The sequence below is a fragment of the Pipra filicauda genome, unplaced genomic scaffold, assembly GCF_003945595.2.
Source record: "Pipra filicauda isolate LSUMZ 115617 unplaced genomic scaffold, ASM394559v2 scaffold216_size1298047_pilon, whole genome shotgun sequence".
NCBI classification, from domain to species: Eukaryota; Metazoa; Chordata; class Aves; order Passeriformes; family Pipridae; genus Pipra; species Pipra filicauda.
In genome coordinates this window covers 241,817-258,328 of record NW_024104328.1, presented here as the reverse complement: position 1 = coordinate 258,328, position 16,512 = coordinate 241,817, and the positions used below count along the sequence as shown (strand labels likewise).

General features: G+C 42.9%; 1 long non-coding RNA gene across 1 annotated transcript; it reads right to left on the bottom strand.

Moving 5' to 3' along the window:
* Positions 1-595: 595 nt before the first annotated feature.
* LOC120323231 lies at positions 596-16,214 on the bottom strand. The gene is made up of 2 exons (XR_005563522.1): positions 16,108-16,214; positions 596-1,761 (listed from the first exon to the last, which is right to left on the bottom strand). It is a non-coding gene; the product is annotated as an uncharacterized LOC120323231 (long non-coding RNA).
* Between the last annotated feature and the right edge of the window lie 298 nt (positions 16,215-16,512).

Here is a 16,512-nt window from a genome sequence, read left to right as displayed (position 1 = left end):
AAATATGGGATTTTGATTTTCAATACTGCTAAATCTTAAAAGATTCTCAACATTTACCTGAATTTGTCTAGTCCATTCACTGAAATACTGGAATGGATTCAGAGGGCAAAACAGAGGCACTCAGTTCAGAAGTTCTGGACCTGACTCAGACCCGTTACTCTTAAAAATATATAGTCTGGTAAGGAATACCCCTTGCAGTATTTTTCACTCTGGCTCTGAAAGGCTCAGAGATCTTTTACTTTGATATCTGGGATGAATAATACCCATCTTGGACCAAGTAAGTTGCTCTTTTTCCATGTAATACAGCCTTGTAAACATAAGTTATTTTAAGTCAATTGTGTATTAGCTCTGTGAAGTCAGTGAATACTTGATGAAATGCTTTTTCCATACTGAAATATTCATGAAGCTAATTTTCAACAATCAACAAAATCAAGTCATGTTTTTTAAAAAGAAAACAACATCTTTCCATATCTGCTTGTTGAATACAAATCAAAAAAAAAACCAACATCCTAAAATAGAAGTGATCAAATTCACTTTTTGTATTTGCTCCTGATTTGATGAGAATTTGGAGTCCCAATCAGACAGCAAACGAATAGCTCCTTTATTATTATTTTTATTTTAGTTATCAGCCATCTTCTTTTGGGAGTCAGTATGCAGTACTGAATTTGATAATTTGACACTGAATCTGGACCACAACCCTGGCCACAGTGGGCACTAACATTTCAATAAGGGATTTAATTTAATAAAATGTTTTAATGTATCCTTTTTCACACACACATTCAAAAAAAAGTTTAGCTGCTTTCCAACGTACTCGTATGGCTAATGTATTTGTAGAGTAAAACCAGAACCAGTATTTACCAATATTAAGTCTACTGAAGTCTATCAAATCACTGTAATTTGTCCTAATCACTGTTTTAGGGATGGTGTTTTTAATTGCATGCTATATCAAATTCAGTCCCAGGAGAAGTTTAATTTGTAAAGGATTCTTTCCCCATGTCATTTTTGGCTTTGAGCTCAGAAGCGTATTTCGAACTTCCCTAATAATGAGATCCACTGATGCCTTGAGGACAGGCCTCTCGTTTTAGCTGAGCAGTGCCGAGATTGACGGAGCTGCAGATCCGATGAGGAAAGATGCACGACGGCAGCTGCATGGCTTGGTGTGGAAAAAAGCACAATGGCAGACAGGCAAATGGGTGGAGGCAGAAGAGACGTGGGATGGCGACCTCCTTACCCACCCAGCAGTGCCTGTGGAGAACAACCCGGGACCTTACACGATGCACATAAGCTCTCCACAGGGCTCGCGCTGAGAAGCGGGCGTTTGCAAGAACCACACGGAGAAAATTACAGCCTTCCTGCTGAGCACGTTGTTTCCTAGAACCCTCAGAAATGTTCACAAAAAGCAAGATGCTGGAAATCCTGCCCATGCAGGGAGCCAAGGCATGCTATTTAAAAACCTGCTGCTTCTGTTCCCCTCAGATTCACAGTGTAGGGCTCTCCTTGGAGTCAAGAGGCAAGTGACTGCCTGGAAGGACTTGAAAATGGGATGGAGGAGGAGGAAGATGGTAGCTGAGCTGGCCTTAGGTAAAATAGTCAAGTGGTTGGAGTGTTCTCCTAGGAAACAGGAGAGTGGAGTTACCTTACTCAGCCTGAGGCTGTCAAAAACCTATCTTCTATCTCTCTCCTAGGAAAGTGCTGTCAGCACCAGGCCAGCTCTGAAGCTGGCTGGAAGCAATCCCCATCCTTCCTGTGCAAGCTTTTCTCCTGCAAAACAAGAAATACAAGAAGCTTTAGGAACAAGAGAAACACTGCAAGAGGATACTGTAATGTGACATTGCCAAAGGCTAAGTGAACTCTTAAGAGCACCCGTTGTAATGTGCATCTCACAGAGAGCTTGGGCAGAAACACAGCTTGTTCTTGAATTCTTGTTACTTTGGTCAACAGCTAAAACGTGTGGTTCTGGCCATCCACAGTGTTAATGCTTTAGGTACCTGGGAATGTGGGAATCAGACAAGGTGCTAGTCAGCTCTAGGCTTTGCTGGCACCTGAGCTAGGGATGTTCAGAGCTGAAGCCCCAAAACCAAACAGCAGTGTCTTGGGTGTACCACCTAAATCTTGGGGCAGTTCTCCAGTGGATCTAGCTTCTTAAAAATTATGTGATTATAAAGCCATTCGAGTAAACACATATTTTAAAGAAAAGGCACTTAACCTCCTTTTGATTCAAATCACTCTGCTTGTAGAAAAAAAATAAGTTAAAATATGAAGGACCTTGGGAAATAAGAATAAAATATGCCCACCACAGAAAGAAATCCCTTTAAAAAAAAAATGAAATCATCAGGTTACACAAGTCAAGGGTAATGCTTCCCTCTTCAGATATGCAGTGCACACATGATAGATCTGAACAGGCTTGTAGCAGGCAGGGACTACTTCACTGCTTGCTTAAGTAGTTGACCTTTTTCTCACTTGGCAGGATTTCCAGGTATCACTTCTTTATGTAGATAAACTGTTCTTTTGGCAAAGTTGGTTTTTCTTTCACAACTGCAGTATTCTTGAACAGGTACTGAGCACAACATAAACCTGAGCATGTCATAAATATAGCTGTAATTTATAAAAAGCACTACTGGTCAGACTCAGTCAGCTGCACTTTGGTTTGTTGACTGTGTTAGTTCTAGTGGAAACAAGCAGAAAACACTGGCACGCTAACAGAGAGTGATGAGAAGGAATAATCTGCACCTTTCAGAGGCAGTGAACGTAAAGTAAGGCAAGAGTCTTTCAACACATTCCTAAAAGGCAAGCATCTCTCTTCCGTGGAGAAGGCCAGGGACTCAGGGGTGTCCTTTGCCTGTTACAGATCCACAACTACTCTTTAATTCTTTGATTGCATTTTTCTGAACTCATGTCTGCAGTGCATGATGTAATGTGTGCTCCACAGCCAGACCTGGTTTTGGTCACTAACAGAGCAGTGAATTGCTTCTCTCATTCCTTCATGTGAGCATGTTTGGGTTTTTTTTTTTTTTTGATCCTTTGTTGTCATGCTTTTCTAGTAGTTATTACAAATGTGTACAAATGTCTTTATTTGTAGAATTAATATAGGTACCATGTGGAAGCTAAGAAATATATTAATGTGCTGATTTACAGCCTTACAACAATTCTGTGTATCTCTATATAGACATACTTATCTGTCGTGGTTCCAGTCAGGACAGGGTTAATTTTAGCAGTAGTCAGGAGGGGGCATGGAATGACCCAGAGTTTATTCTATATTAACTGTACCACCACCCTCCTTTCCTCCTTCAGGACTGTTACAAGAGCTTTTGAGAATTTTGGATTTCCCTTGGATGCTAAGGAAAACATGTTCTTGTTGCTAGGTCTGCCAGGTCTCCTCAGTGCAGCCCACACCATGTTAGAGTCACAAAAGGTTTTTTTGGGTGAGCTGCAGGATAAGTGAAGACGTTTCAGCCACCAGTCAGGTGAGTGCCCCTGGTGACCTGGCTGCTCCAATGCTGGGATATGGTGGCCCACAATATGAAACGAGATGGTAGTGAATCCAAGCAACTGGGATCCCTGTCCTGGAGTGCAGGCATTGAGAAGGAGATTAGGAAGAGGATGGCAACTCTCAGCACCTGGAGGCATATGCTGTCAAGTACAAGGGAAAGCAGTTCTCTCAAGGATGATCTAGCAGTGCGCCTGAGCAGGTGGAATGCCATGGATAAAAGTATCCAGTACCTGAGAGAATTAGGTGTGCTGGAGGTACCTATACAATTAGGGTATTCAAATAACTGGGGATTCAGATAAGGAGAGCAGTCCCCTATAGATCCAGATGAGGTCCAGTGTATGAACTTCATATGGTGGAAGTTTGTATGGAGCAAACTATCGTTGTACACCAGCTCCTTATCATTGATGTCCATGAAAGAAGGAGAACAAACAGTGCTTCGGGTGACCAGCTGACTCTGGCAATATGAAGATCATCTTTTTTTCTCCCTGCCAACCTGTGCCTCTGCTTTGGAAAGACTGTCCAAGACTGCAGACAGATTCAAAAGGCTCGACCAAACTAGAGAGGAAATGTCCCGTGCCCCACCAGTACAGACTAGATCTCTGCTATTGGGAGCAAGTGCCCCCCTGCTTGAGAGAGAGGGCACACACCATGAGGTATCCTGTGGTCTTACCTGCATGACCACAGAGAGGACATGAAGTGGGATGGAAAACTCACCTCTGCCCTAGCAGCACGGTGTCCTGGGTTACACAAAAATTCTGGTATCCACCTTTTTTCTCCAAATATGCCTTTTTGGGTTTTTTGTTTGTTTGTTTGTCTTGGGGTTTTTTGGGGGGTTTGACTTCTTTAAAGAGATTGAACTGCTAGTGATTATTAATTAAACATATGACCACCTCCAGTGACCACCCAGGCACTGTAGGAGACTGGACTGTTGGTGTTAATGGCTCAATCAGCAAATGTGCTTTGCTAACAATGTGCAGAGTGACCACCTAGGCTAGGTGCTGAAGGTGTGCACAGGTGATGCACAGGTTACAAGCTGGATGTTGAACAAGATAAGAAAAGAGGCAAACACTATGAGGTGGGATAGTGTTTCTTTTCCCTTACACAGATGAGTCAGCTGTTATAACTCCCCTGAACATTCACACCAAGGCTGAAAGTATTAATCTCTTGTTGATGATCCATAATGGGCCATAGTGGACTTAGCTGCCCTGACGTAAGAGACAGCTGCTGCAACACCTTGGAAGTGTCAAAGACTCCCGAATTATCCGGTGACTCACAGTATTACATCATCCAGAGGAAACATCCCCGCCCCAGGGGAGGTACTGGAGGCATTCCCACCCAAAACTGTGTGTGTGTAACTGAGTTTTGGAGCCTTCTTTACCACTCGGGGCTTCCACCACTTCCTTGGCAGATCCAGGCTGCAACCACCACGTCGACAGGACTGCAGCCACCACTTTGACCAACGAACATAGAAATTGCAACAACCAAGTCTTGTTGCTGGATCCAATGGGTGCCTTGTGGGGTCCTTCCAGTCACCTGGGGGGGTCCACAGCCCTGCTCCGATACCTGTACCAGCACCAGAGCCTCACTCCAGCACCATGGAATCGCCTACCAGGTTTTCTGGGTGTCTGGGAGGCAAACCACATGGAAGAGTGACCATCTTGTCTCTGTCCTGTGGCCACATGTGTCTTTTCTGTGTGGGAGAGGCTGTCTGCCATCTCGATTTGGTCCAGTGGGTGGAGCTTGGGAAGTTTCTCCTCATTGGTTGGTTTAACCCAGTTTTATCAGTATTATTATCAGCATTCTTCTTAGTAAAAAGTTATTTTTCACTTACATCCAGGTGTATTTGGTATCCAGTTTTATCAGTATTGTTATCAGCATTCTTCTTGGTAAAGAGTTGATTTTTCACTTACATCAAGGTGTGTTTGGTATCCCTCCCTGTACTGGAGAAACCAGGGGTTTTGCATCTGAAGAAGGAGACTTCTGTCCGAGGTCTCCACCCCTCCAAATTGTCTCAAACAGAGACACATGGGTACATGAGTTGAGAGGAAGACCAACCACAGGAAACTCTTAAAGGATAAATGGCATTCCAGTTTCCAGTGGGCAAGTCCTCAGACAGAATAGGAGGGCTGATGTTACTTCCAATCCTCTTGAACGGACCTCCAGTTCATACTTACAAGAAGTGAGCAACAGATGCTATGACCAAGACTGAAGGGGCCCTGCCTCAATCCATGTGGAGGAAAGGGACAGTCAGATCCACTGGACTGTGTGTATCCAGTGGCCTGGCACATCAGATGCGCAAGATTATGAGGCTTTAGTTGACACCTGCACACAACATACCCTCATGCCACTGAGATATGTAGGGGCAGAATCCATCTCTTCTCCTCTGTCTGTGGTGACAGAGGGATCCCAACACCTGCCTGTACTGGAAGCTGAAGTGAGCATGACTGGGAACAAATGGCAAAAAACCCCCCTTGTGACCGGCCCAAAGGCCCTGTGCATCCTTGGCACAGATTACTTCAGGAGAGGGTATTTCAAGGACCCAAAAGGGCATCACTGGGCTTTGGGAGAGCTGCTGTAGAGACACCAGAAATTAGACAGCTGAATACCCTGCTTGATCTCTCAGAGAACCCTTCTGCTGTGGGACTGCTGAGTGTCAGAGAACAAGTCCCAATCACTATCACAACAGTGCACCATCAGCAGTACCACCCCAACTGGGACTCCTCTGAATGATTCCTGAACGGGAGAGCCAGGGGGTGGTCAGCAAGACTTGCAAGACTTGCTGACCCTTTAATAGTCCTATATGGCAAATGCATAAGTCCAGTGGAGAGCAGAGACAGTAGATTATCATGGCCTGAACAAAGTCACACCACCCCAAGTGCTGCTGTGCCAGACACGCTGGAACTTCAGTACAAGCTGGAGTCCAAAGCAGCAGAGTGGTATGTCACCACTGACATTGTCAATGCCTTCTTCTCCATTGCTTTGGCAGCAGAGTACAGGCCACAGATTGCTTTCACCTGCAGGGATGTCCAGTACACCTGGAACCAACTGTCCCAGGGGTGGAAACACAGCCCCACTATTTGCCATTTACTGATCCAGACTGCACTGGAAAAAGGTGGTGCTCCAGAACAGTTGCAATACATTGATGACATCACTGTGTGGGGCAACACAGCAGGGGACGCTTTTGGGAAAAGGGAGAATATAATCCAAATCCTCCTGTGTACCAGTCTTGCCATAAAGTCAAGTAAGCTCAAGGGACATGGTCAGGAAATTCAGTTTTTAGGAGTAAAATAACAAGATGGACGTCATCAGATTCCAGTGGATGAGGTCTACCAAATAGCAGCTATGTCTCCACCAACCAGCAAAAAGGAAACATATGCTTTTCTAGGCACTGTGGCCTTTTGGAGGATGCATATTCCAGATTATAGTCAGATTGTAAGTCCCCTCTACTTGTGACCCAGAAGAAGAATGATTTTAAGTGGGGTACTGAACAACAACAAGCTTTTGAACAAATTAAACAGGAGATTGTTCATGCAGTAGTCCTTGGGCCAGTCAGGGCAGGAAAGATATAAAAAATAGGCTCTACACTGCACCTGGGAAGAATGGTCCTTCCTGGAGTCTCTTGCAAACTGTACCTGAGGAGACTCAGGGATGACCCCTGCAGTTCTGGAGTCAGAGATACAAAGGATCTGAGGCCAGCTATACCTCAACTGAAAAAGGGATTCTGGCAGTTTATGGAGGGGTTTGAGCTGCTTCAGAAGTGACTGGCACTGAAGTACAGCTTCTTCTGGCACCCGAAATTCCCATGCTGGGTTGGATGTTCAAAGGGAAAGCCCCTTCCACACATCATGACACTGATACTCTTAGGAGTAAGTGGGTTGCACTGATCACACGGCGAGCTCAAATAGGAAACTCCAGTTGCCCAAGGATCTTGGAAGTCATCATGAACTGGCCCAAAGGTGAAAATTTTGGACTATCATCCAGAGAGGAGGAGGAGAAGGTGACACATGCTGGGGAGGAGGTCCCACCATGTAATCAGCTGAAATGAAGTGTGACACACTCTCTTCACTGATGGTTCCTGCTGTACCCTAGGGATAAACTGGAAATGTGAAGCTGCTGTATGGAGTCATACATGACAAGTCACAGAAGCTACCAAGGGACAAGATGGATCAAGTCAGGCTACAGAGCTGAAAGCCATCCAGATGCTTCAGAGCTGCTTCAGATATGAATGAGAGAAATGACAAATGACCAGCACTCTACCTCTGTCCTGACTCGTGGATGGTAATAAATGCACTGTGGGGGTGGTTGGACCAATGGAAAAAAAACCAAATGGCAGTGCAGAGGTAAATCCGTCTGGGCCTCTGGATTGTGGCAAGACATCACTGTCCAGGTAGAGGAGTTGGCTGTAAAAGTATGTCATGCAGAGGCACATGTACCCACAACGTGGGCTGTTGAAGAACATCGCAACAACAGGCGGATTAAAGTGTCTCATGTGGATCTGGACTGCCAACATAAAGATGGATTGTTTCTGGCTCAATGGGCCCATGACACCTGAGGTCACCAAGGAAGAGATGCAACATACAGATGGGCTCATCTTCCCCATTATCCATAACTGTGAAACATGCTACAATCAAGCAGGCCAGGCAGGTAAAGCCTCTGTATTGTGGTGGATGAGGGTTGAAGTAAAAATATGGGGAGGCCCGGCAGATTGATTGTATCACACTCCTGCAAACACACCAAGGTAAGCACTACATGCTTACAGCAGTAGAAGCAACCCCTGGATGGTTAGAGACATACTCTGTGCCTCAGGCCACTGCCCAAAACACCATCTTGGGCCTTGCAAAGCAAGTCCTGTGGCAACGTGGCACCCCAGAAAGAATTGAGTTGGACAATGGGGCTCATTTCAAAAATAGCCTCATAGACACCTGGGCCAGAAAGCAGGGGACTAAGTTGGTATATCATATTGATGTCATATTGTCCTTGTTTCGGCCAAGGACAGGGCTAATTTTTGCAGTAGCCAAGAGGCGTGGTTGAGGGGGCATGGGCAGAACCCAGATGTTATTTGATACCACATCATGTCATGCATGGAGGTTAGGGACTCTTTGGCTTCTGAGAGCAAAGGCAGGACTTCCAGTTGGGAAAAAGTGTGGTGGACAGAGCAGTCAGGGCAGCATGACACTGGTCACCCAGAACTGAGCCAGAGGGAGCAGTGGTGTGGCGCTGGCCGGGAGTCACGTTGGTTCGGGCTCAGTGAGCATTTTGCATGTGAATCACTCTCTCTTTTGTATACTTCTGTTATTAATATTGTTTCTGTTACTGTTCATTTTCTCGTTTTGTTGCTGTTTCCAGTAAATTGTTCTTATCTCTATCTGTGATCTTTGCCATTTATGCCTCCAATTTGCAACTCCATCCCGCCACAGCGGGAAGGGGGAGGGAAGGAGGAGTGAGAGGGCAGCATCTGGTTTGAGATAGTCTTGATGAGAGCACTGAATTGGGAAGTACCATTCTAAACCACCTATCATGCACCAGCCTGTGGCAGAATTGAATGGTACAATGAACTGTTAAAAACCCCTTTGAAGGCAATGGGTGGTGGTATGGGAGCTGAGAGGAATGAGGCTGCACACACAGAATTCAGTTTTCAAGATTCTCCACAGAGCTCTCTCTGCATTCCACTTTTATCAGCTTCTTCGAGTAAACAGCACCTGGTGTTGCCATTCAGTTAATTAGAATTCCCAAAATTTTGGTGACCTGATGTTTTGATTTCACGCATTCACACGCTACCCTTCTGTGATTGTTTTCAGTCGTGGCATAAACAGTGCACGCTCTCATACAGACTGTTGTTTTCTCCTTTGGGAACACAGTATTCTCTTTATCAAAACATGGTCAAGGTGGAAATACTCCTTTTTGCTTCTAACTAATTGAATGCAGGTGAATCTGTCTCAGTTCGTTCCCACATCTCCCCATTTTTTGTTTTGACACATGAGGTTCACTGCAAAGAGGGCCAGGACCCGGATTTCTTGTCTTCACGTTTGTCTGATGTGCTTCCGGAGGACTTGAAATATTAAAGACAGACAAATTACTAAAAAATCTGCTATTGTTGCTGACATATTGACGCATGGCCTGCACTGAATGGGCCAATGCAGCAGTAGCCATGGCTGCAGTAGCTGCCGGGATTACTGCAGAGATGATAAAAGCAATTAGCCATCCCTTGATGATTTCTTGATTGTGTTAACAGTTTCATTAATCTACTGTACCCTGCATCATCCTCCCAGCTTCTGGTTAGATTCACTGGGAGCCACATTTTGGCTCTTCTCTGCATGGGAATTATTCATCACGGCTAGGCTTCACGAACGAAGATGTGGGAAAGGCTCTATCCACATTTGTTACAAGCATGCTGGTGGCTAATGAGACCAATATGAGATAGACATGTCCGATTGCATGGGAATTATTAATTAATTAATAAATTGAAAGTGGATACATGTCCTGTTCCATCTCAGCCTTTGCTTTCCTGACTCCATCCTTACACATTTGAACTGTAACCCTGTACTCGCCCTAGGTCACGTGTTCCTGCTTACACTGTTTGTGCATTTCTTTCTTAGTCCTCAGACTGAGGACTAAGATCCTCAGATCCTTGCCCAGCCATGCCAGTTTCCAGCCTACTTTGCTTGATTTTCTGGTATAAAGAGCTCTTGTGCTCTAAGAAAAGTGGCCTTGAAGAGCTGCCAGCTGTGGTCAGCCTCCCTGTCCTTGAGGACAGTTTCCCAGGGGATGTCATTCACCAACTCCTTAAACAGCTGGACGTTCACTCCTGCAAAGTTCAGGGCCCTGACTTTGTTCCTCACCAGGCTCATGTTCCTTGAGAGGAATTGGGATTGGTTGCTACAGGGACTGGTTGCTACAGCCCAGGCTGCCTTGAGTCTGAATTCCTTTAATGAGCTGATCTGCACTGGTGAGCACCAGGCCCAGTAACACCTCACCTCTGGCTGCTTTATCCAATAACTGCACCAGGAAGTTGTCCTCCAGGAGTCTCCTGGATTGCTTGCATCCAGTTTTCCCAGCAGATGTCCAGGTAGCTGAAATCCCCTATTGGGATGAGAGCCTGTGAGTGCAATGACTCCTATATCCAAAGCAAGAGGCCTTGTCAGCAGGCTCCCCCTGGTCAGGCAGCCTGTAGTAGACCCCCACCACAGTGTGTCCCTTTTTTGTCCTGTCCTTCATTTTCACTCACAGGCTTTCAACCTGTTCTTGTCTCTTTCTCAGAGGCACCTCCCTGCAATCTATCCCTTCCTTAATATAGAGTGCAGTGACCCTGCCTCTCCTCCCCTAGCCTCTCTCTTCTGAAAGTCCTGTAGCCCTCAACTGCACTGCTCCAGTCCTGTAACTCATCCCACCATGTTTCTGTAATAGCAGTTAGGTCATGATTTTCTAATTGTACCATGGTTTTCTATTCCTCCTGCTTGTAACTGATGCTGGGTGCATTGGTGTAGAGACATTTCATCTGAGGCTCTCGACCTCTTCATCGCTTGGGAAGAGCCCTCTCTAATTCGTTTGGGATGATTTACAGGTGTTTCCCTGCTCAGCCCTCAAGTGCTGGTTTTTCCTGGTTTCTTACTGACACCCAGGAGAACACCTCTGCTGAATCTAGTTTAAAGCCCTGCTAATAAGTTCTGTCAGCTTGCTTCCCAAACACTCATACCCCTCTTAGTCAGGTGTGTCCCATCTGCTAACATGCCCAGCCTCTCAAAGGCATGTCCCAGATCAAAGAACCCGAAGCCCTGAATAGACACCAGTCTTGTAGGCAGTCATTCACCCTATCCACTTGTCTAACTCTACCTGGGTCCCAGTCCCTTACTGGGGGGATAGAAGACAACACTCTCTGCTCCAGATCCTTTCCACATCTTTCTGGGGGACACGAAGTCCCTGTTGATGTTTTGGGATCTCTTTGTTGCAGTGTCATTCAATCCTACATGAAAGAGTAGGAGTGGATGATAGCCCTCAGCTTTTACCAGGCTTAGTATCCTCTTTGCAACACCCCAAATGTGAGCTCCCAGTAGGCAGCAAACTGCTCTGGAGTGGTTATCTGCATGAAAAACGGCCACTTCCACACCTCTCTGTGAGGTGTCACCAATAATTAGCACCCTTCGTGATTTTTTGGCGGTGCTTGTTCTAACTTCATGTGGGATGATGTTTTAGCGTGGAATAAAATATTCTGGTTCACATATCTTAATCTGGACTGCTCACACAAAAAAGATTTGGTTATTTGGCCCGGTCTTGCCCTGTTTGCTTATAAAAATAGCATCAGGAAGCCAAGTGACTGGTGTAAATCTGATAGATGATGTCAACAGTTAATAGACTGGTTTCTACAAGGAATACCTAATTCTGTCCGTATCGTCTTCATTCTGGCAAGATCTCTTGGTATAACCCAGGGTTACTTTACCTGTGTGAGAGGTCACTGTCAGGTTCTGCTGCTAACTGCTGTTAACCTCCGAGCTGCCTGCCAGAATCCAGATTGTGTTCTGTTGTTGGCTTGATGCAGCAGCATACAGAACACTATAATGCACAGGATTTCAGACTTCAGTTGATTGTTTTATGAACCTTTGTTAAAAATCAGCCATTTATGTCTTGATTTAGAGTCTAGTCCATATTCTGCATATCTTCTACATAACTCATGCAGAGGATGTACTGTGGCATTGCAAGAATGACTAATTCTTTCTCTATTATGATGACTCACTATTTGTTGTTCTAAGAAACAGACTTCTCAAATGATGTCTCTCAAAGTTTTTTTCATTCCTTTCTTTTTTTTTTTTTTTTTGCCTTTTCATATTTGCTATTTATCAGTCTAGGTAGATAAGAGACTTTTAAAATTTTTATATGAGTTTTCCTCTAATACTTCCCTTAAGTATTGTCTGTAGAATTTTTACCTCCTACATGAACATTTAAGAAAAGATCATTCAAGTATGTAACACGATGAATAATTTAGCATTTGAAAGATATATTCTCTCAATGCTACAATTAAAGCACAGTTGCTCCTTACAATTATGTGCAAAGAAATTTTCTATCTAATCCTGTTGATTAATCATGTCTTCCTTTTTTCCACTGACTAGCTGTCTAAATTTACATGCCTTGTGCAATTACCTTAAGCACAGACCTACAAACTTCTGCTGCTATAGCTCTCTGTAGCTAATTAATTGTAGAAACAAACAGCTAGGTGTTGATCCTTTAGTAAAGTTTGGGTAATTTATTTCCGTATTTTATATTTCCTTTAAACTGTTTCATGGCTGAGGCCAGCAGCAGAGATGTTTCAGTGTGCAGATTTTGCTTCTTTTTACAATCCTGAAGTTTTTCCTCCATTTTGTGGTACACAGAGAAGTTTACTGTTTATTAAGACAACGTAATAAAATTATTGTATCTTTTGGCAATGTCAGCTACTCTGAACAATGGAACTCCTTTGAAAACATCAGCCACCAGAACATTATTGTGGTGCACGCTTCAGTTTTGTGAAATGATTGATTTTATTTGCTTTGGGTTGGATCAGTGATTGTAAGTACATATTTAAAATTGCCTTGTCATAACTTATTTACTTTAAATCATTTTATTTTTAATGCCTGTGTGCCTCGTGATGCCCAAATTGGCTGCTTCATTAACTCCTAGTGAAAAGAACTACTGATTTAAAACCTGCTATGTCTTTCTGTTAGATGGATGTTGGCATGCACTTAACTTCGAAAATTTACCCCCTTGGTAGCTATGACAACTTGTGACAGATTCTGGGGTATTACAAGCAGATATGAAAGGTGGTGAATAGCACAGAGGCTTAGAAGAATTTCTCTTCAAGGTTAGTTACTTCCTGTTTCCCCACTGAATTTCTTTACAGCCTGGATAGTGAAGGCACTTTACAAGTACCTCAAGTTTAGATCCAAACTTGTTCACATCTCAGATTCTATGTGTTTATGCTTGATGGACTTAAAGGAACAGAATAAAAAAAAATTAAAAAAATTGACATCACATGAAACAATATTTTCTTTCTCACAATTCAGATCTTCCTTCAGATGTTTCTGACCCAGAAAAATAGAGTCCTATTGCCTGGACCTGCTATCAATACTGATTTCAGCTGCTTGGGAAGAGATAAGAAGAACCCTAGGGAACAGATTGGCTTGGCCTTCAGATCCCTCCAAGGCAAACATCTTTTTTTTTGATATTTGTCAGGCAGTGCCTTAAGAGGCAGGAGAAACAACTTAACCATGGAGTACCAAAACACTGTTCTACATGTTTCTGCTGGACATCTTATAGGAAAAAGAAAGGCAGTGCTCACAAAGATGGAATCCACTGCAGAAAGGAGAGGCAGAGGAGATAAGGGGGGGGGGAAAGGGGTGGACTGGCTTCTTCAAATAATTTGGTAAAAAAATAACTCTGTGTGCTAGCCTTCTTGATAAGACAGGGCCATTATCAAGTGTGTCTTCATTAGCTGGAGCTTCTTAGGCATGCTGGTAGCAAGCCAAAGAAAACAAAGTCTCCATCTGTGGAGTCAGCCACAAGCTGAAGGAGTCATCCTGACCACTGGGAATCACTTGCTGAAAAACCAAACCAGAAACATGAAAATATGAAAAGGGCCTGTAGGTGTGTACAGTGGACAGGGCTAGGGATTAGGGAGATGTGAGGTAGCACTGAACAACATGTTACAGGGTATTTATTGCTACAGGCTGAGCAGTGTTAACATGGAAAAAGGAAACTTTAAGGAGAGGGTGGATTTAGGATAATGAGAGTGCTTAGTAATAATTCCAGAGCCTCTTCTTGTGCTCCCAAGGGCTACAGTGTCAAAGAATCACAATGCTAATTTAAAAGTTTTAAAGACTAGCTGGTGTGGTTTTTATTGCAGTCTGTAAAGTTCACGAGTGGTCATTAGCATTCCCAGTGCACAGACAGCCAACCTGCATGGCTGAAGTGTTTGCTGCCTGCCTGCACCACTGCCAGTTCTGCTCCTTCTTTCCAATCCACTCTTCCTAATGGAGCATACAAATAAGAAAAAAAAAGCTATTAAAAATACCCTGGATATCACTCTCAAGTGTGACCTGTGCAAAAGGAGGCTTGTGCTTCCTGAACTTCCCTTGGTAACACACTAGGCCGCATGGATGACAGAGTGACTTGGGCAGGAAAATTCCTTCTGATCTGCTGCTGCTTTTTATGCTGTCTTCTGTGACATTTTAAAACATTTTTTTGAGCTGAAGAGGTTGACAACATTGAATAAGGCCAGGGTTATGAGCACTTCAAAATATTTCAGTGAAGAAACTGATGAATGCGCTGGAGATCTTTGAGTGCACTTTAAATTGGCTCCTAGAAGTGAAACAAACACCAGTAATCTTATTTGGAAGACAGGTGTGTATCACAGAGGAAAAAACAGTAACTGTCTTATAAGAACAATAGATTTTTTTGAACAGATGTCTGTTTGGTATTTGACCACTTTAATTCTTTTTCCTGCACCTTTCTTATATATTCAACTTTCATTACTAAAATCATAAGATAGAAGCAAAAAACCAAAATATTACTCTTTGTGCCATATAAAAAAAATTATTTTTTTGTAATGTGTACCCAATTCTAAGATTTTCCTTAGGTGTTTGGTATCTTCCTGGCAGCCAATTTCCAGCCTAGTTTAGCAAATTCTAACATAGCCCTGGTTTACTGTCTTTGCTCTCCTCTATTTGAGTCAGGTCAGTCTGCATCTCAGTACTTGTTTAGGGTTTACTGTGAATGTCATCATGATATCCCAAGTGTTTATTTGCACTGCAGGATAAATTGCTTCTCTCTGTACAGCACATATTTCTTCTGTTAATCCAAACTAATTCCATGTGTCCACAACAAAATCTCTCTTGTTACCATCTCATCAAAATATTAGATGAAGTCTGTATTGCTGTAATATTTTTCCTTCTCTAGAAGAGAGCTTTGAAGTTGTCAACTATGTATCCAGGTTTTAAACATGCATGGTAACTGTCCAGAATTAATAAAATTAGGCTTATTATTCATATTTTGCTGCTAAAGGCATTTTTTTTAATGGCATATACTCATGAGTCTTATTTTAGCACTAAATGCAAGAAGTGATAATTTTACCTTTTATCCAATATTGCATAATTTTAAACATGCAATTAAAGTCCATATGTCCTGGTTCAACCTACTATATCTGCATGAAGTTACCTTTCAGCCCACACTCTCTCTGGTAGCCAGTAATACACATCTTTGTAAATTACATAAAAAAAAAGAAAATGTTTTGGTGCTTCTGAATTAATAAATTTTAACTATTTTCTTTCATTACTAGGAAAAAAAAAATCTTAAAGAGAAAGTCATCCTCTTCACTGTAGGGGACCAAAACAAAATTGGAATTTCCTTATCAGAAGTTTTTTCCCCTACTTAGTCATATGATTAACTTTCATCTCCTGTATCAGGCTTGTTAAATTCACTGCTGTGTTTTGAAATTATGTCCTTGGTCCTTTCACAGAATTAATTATCACCTCTTTGCCTCTGCATGTGATCTGCAAACTCTGCCCTTTTTCAGGGGTTCAAAACAACAACATTTTCAAATGTTTTTGAAACATATAAATGTTTTTGTGATATCTCAAAGTCCAATGACTTACCTTCTTTTAGTTAACTCTCTCACGCTTTGGAGTCCTGCTTTTTCTCATTTACAAAGAAAAAGAAGGCTTAGTATTGTTTGGGAACTGGAGGTTGTTGAAGAGGTTGCTGGCTCCTGTGGTCAAAATAAAAAGGAAGAGTTTGAATTACACTCCTTCTGTGTTTGTGTCATTCATCTTGATGCTCAAAAAATTGTTGGTTTGGTTTGGTTTTGGTTTATATTGGTGCTGATCTTTTCCTTTAGGAAAGGACTGAACTGTAACTAGTATAATGTTTGTGTTTTAACTTTAAATCTTGTTGAAAATTAAATACTGAAGGAATGACTGCAAAATTCTTAAACTTTGTGGGTAATTTCAACTGAAGGGTTTGAAAAGCAACATAATTTTAAATGAAACTGGAAAAACAAA